Source organism: Bos taurus, chromosome 1, assembly GCF_002263795.3.
Source record: "Bos taurus isolate L1 Dominette 01449 registration number 42190680 breed Hereford chromosome 1, ARS-UCD2.0, whole genome shotgun sequence".
Lineage (NCBI taxonomy): Eukaryota > Metazoa > Chordata > Mammalia > Artiodactyla > Bovidae > Bos > Bos taurus.
In genome coordinates, this window is record NC_037328.1 from 59,895,429 (window position 1) to 59,916,005 (window position 20,577).

The window sequence follows — 20,577 nt, forward strand, 5'->3', positions numbered from 1 at the left end:
ATTCTCTAAACCAGAAGAATTTCACAACTGGTGAGCCTCAGTGAAGTTTCAGGTATGTTCTGATGCTGGTCCTCTAAGCTCTGGTGCAGAGGGATGAAGTAGACTGTGGGGGAGGTGGTACTGGGACATCAGGCAGGGCCTGGGGCTAACAGCCTGCTACTTGGAACAGCTTTCCTCATTTTTCACACCAGTGTGCCTAACAAATGTCATCATTTTCTATGTAGGCTAGTATATGAAAAAGTTTAGGAGGCACTAGGGATAAATCCAGGATTAAAATTGGGAAGGGATGTAAAAGTATAAAATATTTGTTCAACATTAGTGTTTATTGAGCACCTGCTGTATTCCAGTGCCTGGGTCAGAATGTGAGGATACTGTGAGTAATAAAAAAATTAGAAACATGCTTTCAAAGAGCTCAGTCTCTTGAAGGTGAAGTATAAGTAAATAAGCAATGCAAATAGCTTGTAATCTACTGAGGGATGAGCAAACTACAAGGCCTTACATATTTACCACAGCCACCAACCCCCACCCATTCAGATCTTGAGATTTGAAGACAGACCCCTCTGAACTCTTATTTCCTGTCACGGGAGGCCAAATGTAATACCTACTTCCCATTTTGTGGGATATGGATGCTCAAGGCCATGTCAGAAGACATATAGACTACATGAGTTGAATGCCACTGCTTTTTAAAAATTTTTTAAATTGATGGATAAAGTGTCAGGACTCCAGAAAATACTTTGCATTACAACAGAAAAAGAATTATAAAAACTCAAAAAGGCCATCCCAAAGACTTCTCTTTAACTGGTCTCCAGGCTGAGTCAGATTCTGATTCTCAGCACCCTGGATTTATGTATTATGAGAACCACAACTGTGTAATACTATTGTTTGATTTTTCACCTGACTCCCATTTATCTCTAAATGTCATGGTGGAAGAAATCCTACCTAGAAATATTTGTTGGATAAATAAGTGAGTATGTAGAAAGAGAGCTACAACATAATTGGGACCATCTACATGAAGTAGTCAGGATGCTCGCAGTAACTTGGAGAAACTGTACTCGGAAATTAGACACGACATATCCACTACTGGGAATTCCAACAAAATGGTGGCATGGTACTACCACAGTTCTTCCACTGCAGCACAGTATTTTTCAAAATGTCCTGCTAGCTCTCTTCCCTAAAATCTTCTCCTCCCCACCCCACAAATAATCAGTCTATAACTGAGTGTCTACATAGGTTGCAATTGTCTGAATTCATGATGTTATTGTACAGTTTTTTGTTAAATGTGTATAATGTACAAATGAGACCCAGAAATATTGCCACAGTTTATCTAGAGTACTTTTAAGAGATTATTATCATAATTAGCACAATCATCTCAATTTTTCATCCAACTTTGATTGCTTATATTAAATATGCATTTGATGTTTGATTTGAGGTCGAAGGATGATAGAAACCTCTCATTTTAGCTTTCCCATTTTTAACCCAAAGTAAGATTATTTTTCAAAAGTCAAAAAGAATATCCCAGAGAAATAAGGAAATAGGGGGTGAGGACTGTGGTAAAAATGGTTTGTAATAAACATTTTGATCTGAAATTTTGTAAAAGCATACATGTCCTGATGGAAAGAGGATAATATCTTTTTAACTCAAAGCATCAGTGTTCCAATCTGGCTGAAATTCTGGGAAATGCTGGAAATTCCCAAAGCAAAGTGCCAGATGTCATTTCTGGACCATAGATACGTGGGCTTGGTTGCTAAGAAGATGCTGCCTTCCCTTCGCCACACTCATCTGATGCCCGAGCAACAGGGAGTTGATGTAAGCAGAGCAGGGATCTAACAATGTCAACTGTGCTGACATCATCCTAGCTGTGTGGAGCTGATGGGAATTCAGAATATCAAACATCTTATCAAGGGCAATGACCAGGTGTGACTCATTTCCCTGGAGAAATGGGAGAGAGGAAGGGAGAGGGCAGGATTATCTCACACTGGCACACAAACAGCCTTTCAAACTGAGCAATCTGACTGGCTTATTTAAAAGCAGCAAACAGTGTTCTGTATCCCTCATTTTTCTACCGGAAATACTTAATAGTCTATTCTTAGGTATTTCAGTGTAGAACCAAGCATTTCCACATTTAATATATCAAAATACACATCCCTTAGGATCATTAGTTTCTATTTTATGGAAGCCTGGCTATGAGGACAGTTCATACAAAGAATTTTGATTTTCTCTGTTTTCCCTTCAGCTATCACCTAGTGAACTGTCGAGGTATCACTGATTTGAAAAAGAGCTGAACAAAAGAGCATGCTATAGAACGGATGACATTGCTTTGGGGTTGCTGAATGAGCACAGCACTTCAGTATCCTAGCAGGGTATATTGCTTGGTGCCGGAGGAGGGGATGCATAGTGAATGTTTCTTGGGTGAATAATATGAAAACCCTGTAAGTTTGGGATTGTGGGTGCCAATATACAGACTCTCACCTACTGTATGGAATTGAGTATTTATAAATTACTTTTAATGGATAATGAGCAGTGAAATTGAGCAGTGACTACCACTGGTAATTACTGCTATAGTAATCAAAATTTGGTGTTGATAAAGGTACTGGTTTCACAAAGTTCTTGTACATTGGAACCTTTCATTAGAATGGTGGGGCTAGGGCAATTAGAAAGGAATGTACATCAGAGGCGTCAAAAGGCCTGCTTATTCTAAAGATTTAGTGTATTTTACCTGGTGGCTCAGATGGTAAAGAATCCTCCTGCAATGCAGGAAACCTGGGTTTGATCCCTGGGTCAGGAAGACCCCCTGGCATAGAGCACAGCAACCCACTCCAGTATTCTTGCCTGGAGAATCTCCATGGACAGAGGAGCCTGGCGGGCTACAGTCCATGGGGTCACAAAGAGTCAGACATGACTGAGCAACTAAACACAGTAACCCAAGAGGTAGGGTAGGACAACTGAGGGTTATATGCTCTCCAGAATAATCCCAACATGTCTTATCATTCTGTGGAATACTAATTTATCTATGCTTATGTCAGCCATAGCATAAGGAATCAAAGAGCAATAATTATTTTTACCTTGTACTCAATGTTAAAGTACCATTTATTCTTTCATTCACTATAAATGTTTAGTAAAATGGCATTGCATGATAGACTGTGAAACACTTTGGAATAGATGTATATCAGTTATGATAAGTATAGATTGGACAGAAACAGAATGATTATTATATTTTAGATCAGTCTAAAGGCTAGTACTTAAACAGTTCAGATGGTGTTGGGGGCAATGGGAGGGGAATGTAACAAAGGAGGAGTGGCTTCTTTAGGATGATTTCTAGAATAACATAAAGAACTCCAGGTGGTTGTTATGAAGTAAGCTGATAAGAGACATGAAAGAATGCTAGCAAGTTCCTAAAGGCATCTTTAATGTCTGGAGCAGATGTTGGAAAATGTAGAACAATTTTATATTTCATTTCCTCTCCTTTGAAAGTTATTTTGTAAGGGATTTCTCTCTTTGTCTCCAGTCATAATTCCTAACAGGGAGACTGAGAATCACACAGTGGTTGCTAGTAATGTTTGATGATGATGATGGTGAAGAAGAATTTGTGCATCCTGGACAAGTAGTTCTCACACTGGCTCTGAGGATCCTCTAGAATGTCCTGGTGGAATATCTCCATGTTCCTGAAGAGTTGCTATCATAATATTCCCTGGATTATGACTACTATAAAAATCTGTTCATGTTTTCTCCTTCAATTTCCAGAAGGACCTACCTGATGGTTGTTATGGGTCCCCTTTGGGGATGACATGATGTTCTGCTACAGGGTAGAAAGGGTAAAAGATGTGAAATCATTATCCTTGAGACAGAATATTACTTCAGTTGAGAGCATGTGGTTATCACTATTTTATAAATCATGTGGACTAAGGCAAAGCTTCTCCCTCTGCACCTTATGGAGAGAAAATAGTATTCCTTATCACCAATGGACAGAACAACACTGTAGCATGTCTCCCCTTGGGGGGCCAATCTTAATACTTAGCCTGAGATGTGAAGGAAAATTTAGAAGCTATAAGGGAGCAATTTTATAACTGCTTAGAAAATTCCTCCCCTTAGGTTTTGTTTAGAGAATGATTGTATGATTTGTATGATTGGTAATCACGCCTACATTTCTTTTGAGGAAGACAATAGTTGTTTCTCTCTTAAAATAATCACATCTAGTAAAGAAAGCTTCTATACACTTCTGCTGCCATCAGGATGCTGAACTAGACAGGATGTAAATGAAGAATATGGAGTTCTTGAAAACTTCTTGAGCTTGAAATGCAGAATAGAGATCAAAACAGTTATAAGCAGTGTTCCTTGTTACTTTGCTGACCACACAGGGTTATGAAACTGTGATTAGCCCCCTTCTAGTTCCTGCTTATTTAACTTATATGCAGAGTACATCATGAGAAATGCTGCGCTGGAAGAAGCACAAGCTGGAATCAAGATTGCCGGGAGAAATATCAATAACCTCAGATATGCAGACGACACCATCCTTATGGCAGAAAGTGAAGAGGAACTAAAAAGCCTCTTGATGAAAGTGGAAGAGAGTGAAAAAGTTGGCTTAAAGTTCAACATTCAGAAAACTAAGATCATAGCATCTGGTCCCATCACTTCATGGCAAATAGATGGGGAAACAGTGGAAACAGTGTCAGATTTTATTTTAGGGGGCTCCAAAATCCCTGCAGATGGTGATTGCAGCCATGAAATTAAAAGATGCTTACTCCTTGGAAGGAAAGTTATGACCAACCTAGATAGCATATTCAAAAGCAGAGACATTACTTTGCCAACAAAGGTCCATCTAGTCAAGGCTATGGTTTTTCCTGTGGTCATGTATGGATGTGAGAGTCGGACTGTGAAGAGCTGAGCGCCGAAGAATTGATGCTTTTGAACTGTGGTGTTGGAGAAGACTCTTGAGAGTCCCTTGGACTGCAAGGAGATCCAACCAGTCCATTCTGAAGGAGATCAATCCTGGGTGTTCTTTGGAAGGACTGATGCTAAAGCTGAAACTCCAATACTTTGGCCACCTCATGTGAAGAGTTGACTCACTGGAAAAGACTCTGATGCTGGGAGGGATTGGGGGCAGGAAGAGAAGGGGACGACAGAGGATAAGATGGCTGGATAGCATCAGTGACTGGATAGACATGAATTTGAGTGAACTCTGGGAGTTGGTGATGGACAGGGAGGCCTGGCGTGCTGCAATTCATGGGGTTGCAAAGAGTCGGACATGACTGAACAACTGAACTGAGCTGAACTGAGGTCCTTTATGAATAATTGTATAATCAGTGATTATTATTAGAGTAGGGCTTATTTATTTACCTTGGAAAACTCTACTAGCTATGAGATTTGGGGAGTGTATATTAAAATAAGTGGGAGGTGATTTACTATGTACACACTAAAACTGCTGTCATAAGAGCTCAAAATACAGAAGTTTAAACAAGATAAAGTTTACTTCTGTCTCATACAGTAGTCCAGAGTGGTAAGGTGGCTCTGTCAATCTCAACTTCAGTCTTTTGTTTCTGGGTGCAAGAGAGCAGTTCCCTTTCTTTCCATCTCCCAGGCAGCCAGTGGATAGGAGGAAGAAGTCAGGGTAGTTCGTGTCCAGTTGTTTTAAAAACAAGACCTGGAAGGGACACATATTGCTTCTCATATCCCACTTGTTTGAGTCTATAATATGGACAGATTCACCTGCCAGGAAAGCTGAGAGGTCTTGAAATACTCTGGTAAAACTATTGCTATGGAGATACTGGGGACAACCAGTAGTTGTCCACAAGGCCTTAGGAGATCTGGGTTTGGAGGATGCTGAGAGATATTAAGGGCCTCAGCTATAGTGCTCTTCAAAGTACATTTCCTCACAGCCTGGAAGAGTCATTCTATCCTAATGGAGACTGTAGTAGGTTAGTGACTTTCAGTATTCAGAGGAGGAGCATCTATGGGAAAGTGATAATATGTGATGCCCAGAGAAATTGTTTCACCTGGTACTCCCAAGATAATGATTGACAGCATGTCCGTAAAAATCCCTTAGAATGCTTCTTCTCAAGAGAGGCTAAGGGAACCTCAGCTTTATCCAGGGACTTGGAGCCACAGATTCTTTCTGCTATATGAGCTTCTGTGAAAAGGAAAGGGCAAACCAGTACCTTCAGGGGAAGGTATAGTTAGATTTTACGGAAATGACTTGTTAAAGAGGATGGTGAATTTCCACTAGAAAATGTTGACTGGAGTCATAGGAACACTAGATCTTCAGTGATTTGAGGTTTTGGAATAAAATCTAAAAAAAGATAATTAATAAAGAAGGTGGTACTAGAAAGGGGTTGGCAGTTACAGGATCCTTTATTTTTGCTGTTTGTTGTTATTTAGTCACTAGCTGTGTCCAACTCTGTTACTACCCCATGGACTGTATATAGCCCTGCCAGTTTCCTCTGCCCATGAGATTTCTTTTAAATAAGGCCAAATTAAGTGGAGGCCTGTTGTTAGCTAATGTGACTGGTTCCTTAGGAGTTCCACTGTTGCCCAGAAGACTGTTATATATTCTGTATAACTTTAAGACATGTAGGATTTGCCACAATGCTTTAGTTAAAAGTATGCCAGCATTGGACACGACTGAGCGACTTCACTCTTCACTTTCATGCACTGGAGAAGGAAATGGCAACCCACTCCAGTGTTCTTGCCTGGAGAATCCCAGGGACGGGTGAGCCTGGTGGGCTGCCATCTTTGGGGTCACAGAGTTGGACACGACTGAAGTGACTTAGCAGCAGCAGCAGAAAGGTCAGATATCTATGGCTACAAACATGAGGCATGGTTGGCAGAGCTGGTAATGGTGGTAGTGGTTGGCAGTGCTGGGTATAATATGGAGGGTAAGTTAAGTGTGATACACACAGGACCCACAGTTAATCCATAAGATTTTCCTGGTTCAAGTTGCTTATGAGTCAGTGTTCCTCTAAAAGAGGATAAAGGTTTGAGGATGCCTTAATGAGTTTCTAATTACTCTGAGAATCTGTAAAAATCTTATTTAGATTGTCCTATTTAGATCTCACAAGGTCCTTTGGAATCATCTTAGACTGGCAGAGGTTACTGGGTCACCAGAACTTGTGATAAGTAAGTTCTGACACTGATATGAAAATATGTCCCTTCAGCCCAGCCTGTTTCTAATCTGAGCCCTGGTATAGTTTTTGGTCTCAGGGCCTTAGCCAAAACAGTGCCTCTGGCAGTGTACAGTCTCTGCAAAAGTACAAAGAAGAGGTGTTTCCCATCCAGTTCAGTTCAGTTCAGTTCAGTCGCTCAGTCGTGTCCGACTCTTTGCAACCCCATGAATTGCAGCACGCCAGGCCTCCCTGTCCATCACAGACTCCCGGAGTTCACTCAGACTCACGTCCATCGAGTCAGTGATGCCATCCAGCCATCTCATCCTCTGGCATCCCCTTCTCCTCCTGCCCCCAATCCCTCCCAGCATCAGAGTCTTTTCCAATGAATCAGCTCTTTGCATGAGGTGGCCAAAGTACTGGAGTTTCAGCTTTAACATCATTCCTTCCAAAGAAATCCCAGGGCTGATGTCCTTCAGAATGGACTGGTTGGATCTCCTTGCAGTCCAAGGGACTCTCAAGAGTCTCTCCAACACCACAGTTCAAAAGCATCAGTTCTTCAGTGCTCAGCCTTCCTCATAGTCCAACTCTCACATCCATACATGACCACAGGAAAAACCATAGCCTTGACTAGATGTACTTTTGTTGGCAAAGTAATGTCTCTGCTTTTCAATACGCTATCTAGGTTGGTCATAACTTTCCTTCCAAGGAGTAAGCATCTTTTAATTTCATGGCTGCAGTCACCATCTGCAGTGATTTTGGAGCCCAAAAAATAAAGTCTGACACTGTTTCCATTGTTTCCCCATCTATTCCCATGAAGTGATGGGACCGGATGCCATGATCTTCGTTTTCTGAATGTTGAGCTTTAAGCCAACTTTTTCACTCTCCACTTTCACTTTCATCAAGAGGCTTTTTAGTTCCTCTTCACTTTCTGCCATAAGGGTGGTGTCATCTGCATATCTGAGGTTATTGATATTTCTCGCGGCAATCTTGATTCCAGCTTGTGTTTCTTCCAGGCCAGCATTTCTCATGATGTACTCTGCATATAAGTTAAATAAACAGGGTGACAATATATAGCCTTGACGTACTCCTTTTCCTATTTGGAACCAGTCTGTTGTTCCATGTCCAGTTCTAACTGTTGCTTCCTGACCTGCATACAGGTTTCTCAAGAGGTAGGTCAGGTGGTCTGGGATTCCCATCTCCTTCAGAATTTTCCACAGTTTATTGTGATCCACACAGTCAAAGGCTTTGGCATAGTCAATCAAGCAGAAATAGATGTTTTTCTGGAACTCCCTTGCTTTTTCCATGAGCCAGTGGATGTTGGCAGTTTGATCTCTGGTTCCTCTGCCTTTTCTAAATCCAGCTTGAACATCAGGAAGTTCACGGTTCATGTATTGCTGAAGCCTGGCTTGAAGAATTTTGAGCATTACTTTACTAGCACGTGAGATGAGTGCAGTAGTTTGAGTATTCTTTGGCAATGCCTTTCTTTGGGATTGGAATGAAAACTGACCTTTTCCAGTCCTGTGGCCACTGCTGAGTTTTCCAAATTTGCTGGCATATTGAGTGCACCACTTTCATAGCATCATCTTTCAGGATTTGAAATAGCTCAACTGGAATTCCATCACCTCCACTAGCTTTGTTCGTAGTGATGCTTTCTAAGGCCCACTTGACTTCACATTCCAGGATGTCTGGCTCTAGGTCAGTGATCACACCATCATGATTATCTGGGTCATGAAGATCTTTTTTGTACAGTTCTTCTGTGTATTCCTGCCACCTCTTCTTAATATCTTCTGCTTCTGTGAGGTCCCTACCATTTCTGTCCTTTATCGAGCCCATCTTTGCATGAAATGTTCCCTTGGTATCTCTAATTTTCTTGAAGAGATCTCTTGTCTTTCCCATTCTCTTGTTTTCCTCTATTCTTTGCATTGATCCCTGAAGAAGGCTTTCTTATCTCTTCTTGCTATTCTTTGGAACTCTGCATTCAAAACTACTTAATATATGCCTATAAGCTTCATTGGTGAGACAATAGTAGACTGGACCCACAAGCCTCCTAAGATTTACGATTATTTGCTCAAATGTTGTTGGTATATTTTGTACTTTTTGTAGTTAACAGAGTCCTATCAAAACTATATGCAAAGAGCTTTATGCTGTTGATAATATTATGATGATATTTGGCCAAGGGATCCAGAGTTTTCATATCCAGATCTTTACTGGCCGTTATCACCTAGGAAGACTCCATGAAGTAGTTGCATAGAGAAGGCAAATAAAAGTCATATTGTTATTATCTGCACTGCATCCAAACTCCAATGCAGAGCTCTGGTACATATAGCTGGACTTTTTTGGCAAAGTCCTTTACTTAAGCATTGTATATGTTGAACAGCAAAAAGCCAGAAGCTGAAAGGCCCACTTGCTTAATTTTCACCTCCCAGCTAAAACCTTGGCTTGCATATTACAGTTCAGGCCTCACACACCCTTGACAAGCAGAAAGGAAAGCAAGGTTGAGAGACCTAAGTAAGGTGGACAAGAGTTCAAACTTTAGGATCATACTTTAAATCTCCAAATTCCTGGACTCAGTTTCCAAAAAGGACAAAATGACCCAGAGGCCATTCCTAATTGCCTTGAAATTCTAACCACTGAAATTGAGGCCTAGTGTGTTCTCTTGTTTGACCAATTTAGATCAGTTCAGTTCAGTTCAATTCAGTCCCTCAGTTGTATCCGACTCTTTGTGACCCCATGAATTGCAGCATGCCAGGCCTCCCTGTCCATCACCAACTCCCGGAGTTCACTCAAACTCATGTCCATCGAGTTGGTGATGCCATCCAGCCATCTCATCCTCTGTCGTCCCCTTTTCCTCCTGCCCCCAATCCCTCCTAGCATCAGTCTTTTCCAATGAGTCAGCTCTTCGCATGAGGTGGCCAAAGTACTGGAGTTTCAGCTTTAGCATCATTTCTTCCAAAGAAATCCCAGGACTGATCTCCTTTAGAATGGACTGGTTGGATCTCCTTGCAGTCTAAGGGACTCTCAAGAGTCTTCTCCAACACCACAGTTCAAAAGCATCAATTCTTCAGCGCTCAGCCTTCTTCACAGTCCAACTCTCACATCCATACATGACCACAGGAAAAACCACAGCCTTGACTAGATGGACCTTTGCTGGCAAAGTAATGTCTCTGCTTTTCAATATGCTATCTAGATTGATCATAACTTTCCTTCCAAGGAGTAAGCGTCTTTTAATTTCATGGCTGTAGTCACCATCTGCAGTGATTTTGGAGCCCCCAAAATAAAGTCTGACACTGTTTCCACTGTTTCCCCATCTATTTCCCATGAAGTGATGGGACCAGATGCCATGATCTTCGTTTTCTGAATGTTGAACTTTAAGCCAACTTTTTCACTCTCCTTCAGTTTCATCAAGAGGCTTTTTAGTTCCTCTTCACTTTCTGCCGTAAGGGTGGTATCATCTGCATATCTGAGGTTATTGATATTTCTCCCTGCAATCTTGATTCTAGCTTGTGCTTCTTCCAGCCCAGCAACCCACCTCTTATTTGAGGGTGTAAAGGAAAGAGGACATTATAGAGGATATCAGTGGGGAGGGGTTATCAGTGTGCCCAGGAGGTCCGAGAAGCTCCTTTAAGGGACCCATAGCTACCTCATTCTCTCCAGAAATATGATATTGTTCTTGGAATAATGCAAACCTAAGAAATAGGCCACAGTTATGGATATTCCCAACTGAGAATTCTGCGTTTATGCTTTTGGTTTTACCTGGTTTTATAGCATAGACTCTGGATGAATACTGAGAAGGAGTGAATGGAATCTATTTGGGATGCCACCAGCAGACACATTGTGTGGCTCAAATCCTTACAGTAATTTCAATGGCATAATGTAACATAGAACGCAGAGTTTTCACCATTAGGATCATTGCCCTGACCAGATCAAGCTTTTCCCCTTTCTTTGAAGAAATGCTGCCTGTGTTGAGTTCTGCACACATGCTTTAAATAACTCATTATTTTCTCACAAGATCTTTTGTTAACGTTTCATCATTGAGATATTATTTCCCTGATTTGTATTTCAATATTTTCTTATTTTACAACATTAATTTTGTTTTAAATCCCCTATCTCCTGAAGCACACTGTTTTCTTGCCTGGGGATATAGTTTTCCATTTGGCACTTTCATTTTGATTGAGGGATCAAACAATAAAGGCTCATCTCTGTACAAAGGACAGTTTATTATTTATGTGTATCAGAAAAACGTGTAGCTTTCTGCAGTGTGTGGGAAATGGAGGGAGTGAATATTCCACCTATCTGATTGATAGTTATATTAAAGGTTGTAGTCAGTTATATAAGTCCCTTTGGGTTGCATATGATAAGAGCCTTATGTTTTCTTTGAAATATTATTTCAGTAAATATTCGGTATTTATAATTTATTGCTTGTCCTGCTGTATTTTCCAACTGCTGTCCACCAAAGGATCACAATAGGAATGTTGTTTGGAAAATGTTAATTGTTGAAAATGTGTTTTGAAAAATAACACTTAAGGAAAATATATTTTAAAAAATTGTATGCTTCCTGACCTAAATATTGACATTTAAGGTCTGGGATTATTGCAGACCTTTCTTGCATTGATCTTTCTCTGGTGGCTCTAGAAAAAAATCCCTTCAGGCAATATTATTTAACATAATTGGTTTTTTAGCATATTGAGAGATAAGGAACAATGTAATCTAGTGTTCCAATTTGGAACTGGAATGTCATACAGACCAAGGCCAAACTGTGCTTTTCTCTACAATAGGGACTGGTATATTTTTCTGCTGCTGCTACTGCTGCTGCTGCTGCCAAGTCGCTTCAGTCGTGTCCGACTCTGTGCGACCCCATAGATGGCAGCCCACCAGGCTCCCCCGTCCCTGGGATTCTCCAGGCAAGAACACTGGAGTGGGTTGCCATTTCCTTCTCCAATGCATGAAAGTGAAAGTGAAGTCGCTCAGTCATGTCCAACTCTTCGCGACCCCATGGACTGCAGCCTACCAGGCTCCTCCGTCCGTGGGATTTTCCAGGCAAGAGTACTGGAGTGGGGTGCTATCGCCTTCTCCAATATTTTTCTAGGTTGAAATATTCTTTATTGTTTTTTTTTTGTTTTTGTTTTTTGAATCTCAATCCATCATCAGTATTAGAGGTTTCTTTCTAAAAGAAAATAAAATTCTCCTCCAAAAGTACGCTGTGAAGATTGATAATAATAATTTCTTTTTAAAAATTTCATGTGGATATATGGCAAAACCAATACAATATTGTAAAGTTAAAAAATAAAACAATTAAAAAATAAATAAATAAAGGGTTAGTGCCATCTATCAGGAAAAAAAAATCTTCAGGTTGCTTTTAACTTTTTTTTTTTTTTTTCCCACTTGGTTAGAAGTATTTTAGAAGTTGAAAAGCATAAGTCTGAGCAATATCCTGAAGTAGTGACACTAATTCACTGTTTGAATCAGTGACAGTGACTCAACTATTCTTCTTACCTTCTATTGGATAGTATCAAAATACTAAAAGTAACCCTTTTTATTCAGTATCAACATTTATATCCTTTTAGAATTCTTGAGTCCTCAAACTCACATTGAAATATAAATTGCCTTTACAACATCAAAACAATTTTGTAACATACTATTTTTTGAGGGGAAATAAAATGGATCAATGGAAGTGTCTTTAAAATGATTATGTGATAGAGTGGCTTTCACACTGTACAATCCCATCAAAATATAAGCACTGGGGACTTCACCACGCACGTGGCTACCTACTAGCTTTTGGGTATCAGAGTGCACACCGTTTTTCCCCAGGGGCTTACAAATGTCCTGGAGATAGTCATACTAGAAAGTTCAAATGGAATTCAGTCAAATCTCAGGTTATGGTTTGATAAAAGCAAAATTCAGATGTCTTGCAGGACTTGGCTGTACTGAGTAGAATATCCAACTTCCATCTCAGCACAGTGTTTGCTCAGGTGAATAGCCACAGACAGTATGCATATGTGGGTTTGGCCTCCCACGCGGATGCCCTTTAAAGGATATTCTAGGTCTTTCCCCTTAGCTTTTGGTTCTATCCATTTCATCTATGATCATGCTCTACTCCCCATTCTGCCAGTCTGTGTACCCCTCATTTAGAGATCCTTCACAGAAGTTTTCTGGGACTTTCTACCTATTGTCTGTCCCATCTACAGTTTTGTATAAATCTATATCTTGCCTATTTTTCAAGAGCTTTTCTGCTCTTAACAAATTTTACCTTTTGCAGATCCAAATTCATATGAATCAAAACTATTGTCAAAACTATTGTTTTTGAAGAGGGCTTTAAGAAACCATTTGGAAGCTAAAAAAAAAATACAAGAGATTAATGACTAGCTGAACTTTGTGTACTGCTACTATAAATATTCCAGTTCCCCTTGAGGCTGACCAGGACAAACTCATCTCCAAAGGAAAGAAAAGCACAGAGAATAATCCAAGTTTCTATTTACTGCCTTCACTATACTTCAGAGTACCTCTAAAGTACAGAGCTACTATACCCAGGCAGGATTACTGAAAATAGACACTTTGGTGAAATTATTGAATTACAAAGATAAACAGAAATTTCTGCAAACTTTCAGTCAGTTGACTTAAACAAAACAAGGCAACACACACACACACACAAGCCCCAAACATACAGGACACTCCCATTTATTTAAAAAGGAAAATGGCTCTTTTTGCCGCATCTGCTGCAAGAATGAAGACCATTCTCAGCAATCAGACTGTCGACATCCCAGAAAATGTTGACATTAACTTGAAGGGACGGACAGTTATTGTGAAGGGCCCCAGAGGCACCCTGCGGAGGGACTTCAATCATATCAATGTAGAACTCAGTCTCCTTGGAAAGAAAAAGAAGAGGCTCCGTGTTGATAAATGGTAGGGAAACAGAAAGGAACTGGCCACTGTTCGCACAATCTGTAGTCACGTACAGAACATGATCAAGGGTGTTACACTGGGCTTCCGTTACAAGATGAGGTCGGTGTATGCACACTTCCCCATCAACGTTGTTATTCAGGAGAATGGTTCTCTTGTGGAAATCCGAAATTTTGGGGGTGAAAAATATATACACAGGGTTCGAATGAGGCCAGGGGTTGCCTGTTCAGTATCTCAAGCCCAGAAAGATGAGCTGATTCTTGAAGGAAATGACATTGAACTTGTGTCAAATTCAGCTGCTTTGATTCAGCAAGCCACCACAGTTAAAAACAAGGATATCAGAAAATTTTTGGATGGTATCTATGTTTCTGAAAAAGGCACAGTTCAGCAGGCTGATGAATAAGATCTCAGTGATCCTGCTGCAGAAACAACAAGATAGCAGATGGTTCTATGGACTCAGTTGTGATGTTTTAAAGAGACAATAAAAACTCTTGATTTGAGAAAAAAAAAATTTTTTTTAAATAAATAAATAAAAAGGAAAATGATACTAGCATGAAAATTCTCATCTCCAACATTGAAAGCTGGAAAATAATGAGACAATGTTGTAGCATAGTTTCTTTAAAAAGGAATATGATCTGAATAAAGTAATTAAAATATTTAAAGAAAATTTAGAAAACTATTGTATGATCTTGCACCTGTAGGAACCTAAAAAAGTAAACTCAGAAATCATATAGGAAAAAAATAGAGGTATTAAAAACGTTTGAGTATAATATATTCAGTAAATAAAGTTTAAAAATAACAGAGTTGACTGGAAAAATTATTTGCAACCCAAATGATACCAAAAAGCTAATCTATTTGATTCTACATATTGATAAGATAAAAGATCTAATAGAAAGATGTACAAAAGGTATAAATAACTATGAGAAGAGAAAAATCTACATGGTATTTAAACATTTATTAAAATGCTTTACCATATTAACAGGAAAATAAAAATTAAAGCAACAAAAAGATATTCTTTACCCATCTGATTAGCAAAAACTACAGAGCTGTCAAAGATACAACATAGATTGCTTTGACACTTGGCAAGGTGAAGTGCTATAACTTTGTCATGAAAAATCTAGAAATTTATAATATAATTTTAAAACATATCCCAATCTATGCCCCAACCACTGATGCTGAAGAAGTTGAAGTTGACCAGCTCTATGAAATGTGTGTGTGGACGCACAAGACCTTCTGGAACTAACACCAAAAAAAAAAAAAAGATGTCCTTTACACCATAGGGGATTGGAATGCAAAAGTAGAAAGTCAAGAGATAACTGGAGTAACAGGCAAGTTTGGCCTTGGAGTAAAAAATGAAGCAGAGAAAAGGCTAATAGAGTTTTGTCAAAAGAACACATATCATAGCAAACAGTCTCTTCCAACAACACAAGAGACAGCTTTACACATGGACATCACCAAATGATCAATACTGAAATCAGGTTGATTATATTCTTCACAGCCAGAGATGGAGGAGTTCTATACAGTCAGCAACAATAATACTGGGAGCTGACTGAGGCTCAGATCATCAGCTCCTTATAGCAAAATTCAGGCTCAATTGAAGAAAGTAGAGAAAATCACTAGACCATCAGGTATGACCTAAATCAAATCCCTTATGATTATACAATGGAGGTGAACAGTAGATTCAAGGGATTAGATCTGGTAGACAGAATGCAGGAAGGACTATGGACAGAGGTTTGTAACATCATACAGGAGGCAGTGATCAAAACCATCGCCAACACAAAGAATGCAAAAAGGCAAAATGGTTGTCTGAGGAGGCCTTACAAATAGCTGAGAAAAGAAGAGAAGCAAAAGGCAAAGAAAAAGGGAAAGATATAGCCAACTGAAAGCAGAGTTCCAGAAAACAGCAAGGAGAGATAAGAAAGGCTTCTTAAGAGAACAATGCAAAGAAATAGAGGAAAACAATAGAATTGGAAACACTAGAGATCTCTTCAGAAAATTAGAGATACCAAGGGAATATTTTGTGCAAAGATGGGCACAAAAAAGGACAGAAACAGTATAAACCTAAGAGAAGCAGAAGAGATTAAGGAGAGGTGGCCAGAATACACAGAAGAACTATACAAAAAAGGTCTTAATGACCCAGATAACCACGGTGGTGTGGTTACACACCTAGAACCAGACATCCTAGAGTGAGAAATCAAGTGGGCCTTAGGAAGCATCACTACAAACAAAGCTAGTGGAGGTGATGGAATTCCAATTGAGCTATTTCGAATCCTAAAAGATGATGCCATTAAAGTGCTGCACTCAATATATCAGCAAATTTGGAAAACTCAGCAGTGTCCACAGGACTTGAAAAGGTCAATTTTCATTCCAATCTCAAAGAAGGTCAATGCCAAAGAATGTTCAAACTACCACACAATTGTGCTCATTTCACATGCTAGCAAGATAATGCTCAAAATGTTTCAAGCTAGACTTCAGCAGTACATGAACCAAGAATTTCCAAAGGCACAAGCTGGATTTAGAAGAGGCAGAGGAACCAGAGTTCAAATTGACAACATGTGTTGGATCATAGAGAAAGCAAAGGAATTCTACCAAAACATCCATTTCTGCTTCATTGACTATTTGAAAGCTTTTGACTGTGTTATTGTTTTTCAGTTGCTAAGTTGTGTCCAACTCTTTTAGACTCCAACTGCAGAAGTCAGGCTTCTCTGTCCTTCACTATCTCCCTGAGGTTTCTCAAACTCATGTCCATTGAGACAGTGATGCCATCCAATCATCTCATCCTCTGTCATCCCCTTATCTTCTTGTCTTCAATCTTTCCCAGCAGCAGGGTCTTTTCAAATGAGTCAATTATTTGCATCAGGTGGCCAAAATATTGGAGCTTCAGCTTCAACATCTGTCCTTCCAATGAATATTCAGGACTGATTTCCTTTAGGATTGCCTGGTTTGATCTCCTTGCAGTCCAAGGGACTCTCAAGAGTCTTCTCCAGCACCACAGTTTGAAGGTGTCAATTCTTCAGCGCTCAGCCTTCTTTATGGTTCAACTCTCACATCCATAAATGACTGTGTGGATCACAACAAACTCTGGAGAATTCTTAAAGAGATGGGAATACCAGACCTCCTTACCTGCATCCTGAGAAACCTGTATGCAGGTCAAGAAGCAACAGTTAGAACCAGACTTGGAACAATGGACTGTTTCAAAATTGGAAAAGGAGTACATCAAGGCTATATATTGTCACCCTGCTTATTTAACTTATATGCAGAGTACATCATGTGAAATGCTGGGCTGGATAAATCATAAGCTGGAATCAAGATTGCCAGGAAAAATATAAACAACCTTATATACATAGATTATACCACTCTAATGTCAGAAAACAAAGAGGAATTAAAGAGCTTCTTGATGATGGTGAAAGAGGAGAGTGAAAAGTTGGCTTAAAGCTCAACATTCAAAAAACTATGATCATGGCATTTGGTCCGGTCACTTCATGCAAATAGATGGGGAAAAGTAGAAACAGTACAGATTTTATTTTCTTAGGTTCCAAAATTACTGCTGATGTTGACTGCAGCCATGAAACTAAAGATGCTTACTCCTTGGAAGTAAAGCTATAACAAACCTAGATAGCATATTAAAAAGCAGAGATATCACTTTGCTGACAAATGTCCATATAGTCAAGGCTATTGTTTTTCCAGTAGTCATGTGCGGATTTGAGAGTTGGACTAGAAAGAAGGCTGAGCACCGAAGCACTGATGCTTAGAAATTGTGGTGTTGCAATGAGGTACTATCTCATGCCGGTGAGAATGGCTGCCATCAAAAAGTCTACAAGCAATAAATGCAGAGAGGGTGTGGATAAAAGGGAACCCTCTTACACTGTTGGTGGGCATGCAAACTAATTCAACCACTATGGAGAACAGTGTGGAGATTCCTTAAAAAACTGGGATTAGAACTGCCATATGACCCAGCAATCCCACTGCTCAGCATACATACTGAGGAAACCAGAATTGAAAGAGACACATATACCCTGATGTTCATTGCTGCACTGTTTAGAATAACAAGGACATGGAAGCAACCCAGATGTCCATCAGCAGATGAATGGATAAGGAATTTGTGGTACATATACACAATGGAATATTAGTCAACTATAGAAAAGAACACATTTGAGTCAGTTCTATGAGGTGGCTGAAACTGGAGCCTATTATACAGAGTGAAGTAAGTCAGAAAGAGAAACACCAATAGAGTATATTAATACATATGTGTGGAATTTAGAAAGATGGCAATGATGACCCTATACAAAAGACAGCAAAAGAGACACAGGTGTAAATAATAGATTTTTGGAGTATGTGGGAGAAGGAGAGAATGGGATGATTTGAGAGAATAGCATAGAAACATGTATATTACCATATGCAAAATAGATGACCAGTGTGAATTCAATGCATGAAGCAGGGCACTCAAAGCCAGTGCTCTGGGACAACCCAGAGGAATGGGGTGGGGAGGGAGGTGGGAGGGGGGTTCAGGATGGGGGGACACGTGCACCCGTGGCTGAGAATGTCGATGTATGGCAAAAGCAACCATAATATTGTCAAGTAATTAACCTCCAATTAAAATAAATGAATTAATTTAAAAATTGTGGTGTTGGAGAAGACTCTTGAGAGTTCATTGGACTGCAAGGATATCAAACCAGGCAATCCTAAAGGAAATCAGCCCTGAATATTTTATTGCAAGGACTGATTCTGAGGCTGAAGCTCCAATACTTTGGCCATGTGATGCTAAGGGCAGACTCATTGGAAAAGACCCTTATGTTGGGAAAGACTGAGGGCAGGAGGAGAAGTGGGCAATAGAGGATGAGATGGTTGGATGGCATCATTGACTCAATGGACATGAGTTTGAGCAAACTCTGAGAGAGGAGATAATGGACAGGGAAGCTTGGTATGTTGCAGTACATGTGGTTGCAAAGAGTCAGACCCTACCTAGCGACTGAATGACAACAACAATCCATGACCCAGTGACTTCCTAATGAAAATTCATCTTATAGAAATAAAACCAGAATGTTGGCAATATGCACAAGAATGTTTTACTGTGGTGCTATTTGTAAAGATAGAGGTTTCTAGAGATTTTATTTACTATCAATAGGAGGATGACAGAATAAAACTAATGTATAGTTTTGGACAATTTTGTAAACTTTACCATGAATGAGTTAAGTCCTTTATCTATTGACCTGATAGAATGTCTATAATATACTATTAAGGAACAGTATTCATTTAAGGGTAATATGAGGTGTTTGAAATCCCATTTTTTAAAATAAGAAATGGCAGCCACCACAAAACGCCCTGTATATGATGTTTTTGTTTGCAAATATACATTTGAGTATGCGGCAAGATATGTAAAGAAAAATAAACTGATTAAATGGGAATAGAGGAAGGGTGAGGAAAAAGACTTTTTTTTTAACTACTTCTTGTATTTATCTTGTATTTATACACTATTAATAAAGCAAAATTAATACATTTTGAAAATATTGTTTATTGGATGTTTGTATTAAGAATATTGAGAAAGAATCTATTTATTTTGACTTTCTAATCTATGATCCAATTTGTGGAAGAATTTTTCTGAATTGTTTAGGTTGACAAAATTCATAATGTCTAATGTTTACTATCTGGGTTCTTATAATTTATCCTATTGATAATGAAAAGCTATTTTAATCAATATATAGCTGTTAGGGTATAAACTCTTTAAGGGCAGAGTCTTATCTTTCTCAGGATTTTGAATAGTGTTTGTGGAAAATAGGCTGAATTGTACCTTTCTTTTTTTTTCTTTAATTACTGTGTTCCTTCTAGACTTCAACAAAAGAGTAAAATGGATTTTATTGTATTTAGAAAATCAACAATTGCACTGTGGATTCAAATAGCATTGTTTGATGCAACCAACTTGAACCAAAGGATGCTTCAAATCCCTCTGTACTGAAGATAAATATACTCAAAGCTTTGAGAGTGTCTCTTGAGGGAATTCAGAATGAAGCAGACTCTCGGCTTTACTTCACAATTTTAACTATCAAAGGGGTAAAGTAAGACCATCTTGTGACCAAGTGAGGATTGCTGGGGCCAATCTATGAGTTCGTTTTAGTCACTGATTTTAAATAAACTTTTACTTTTAATACTTTAAATGATTTTTCTGAAATGTTGTATATATGGTCAAATCTTAAAAGAAGTATTACGTGCCATATAGCTTAGTGATTCAGAGTGTGGGCTATATATCTAGCTGGCTTGTGTGCAAAACCAGCTCTGCTACCTACCATCTCTGATACCTTGAACAAGTTACATCATCTCTGTGTGCCTCAGTCCCTCTTCTGCAAAATGGAGAAAATGAGTTACCTACATCCTAGGGTTGTTGGGAAGATCTTAGAAGAGTTACTGGCACATAGGAATGCTAACAAATGATAGTCACCAATGTTTATCATATGTTTGATAATTACTACAAATATGCTTAAGAGATTAAGGCTCACAAGTCAGAAATATGCAGAGACTTGGATACTGAAAGTGGTCTTTTATAAATGTCTCATATACACAGCTCAGGTATTCACATTTTTGAACTCTT

At 39.2% G+C, this 20,577-nt stretch overlaps 1 pseudogene; it reads left to right on the forward strand.

The window, feature by feature from the left end:
• Positions 1-13,773: 13,773 nt before the first annotated feature.
• LOC783942 (large ribosomal subunit protein uL6-like) lies at positions 13,774-14,435 on the forward strand (annotated as a pseudogene).
• Positions 14,436-20,577: the final 6,142 nt, after the last annotated feature.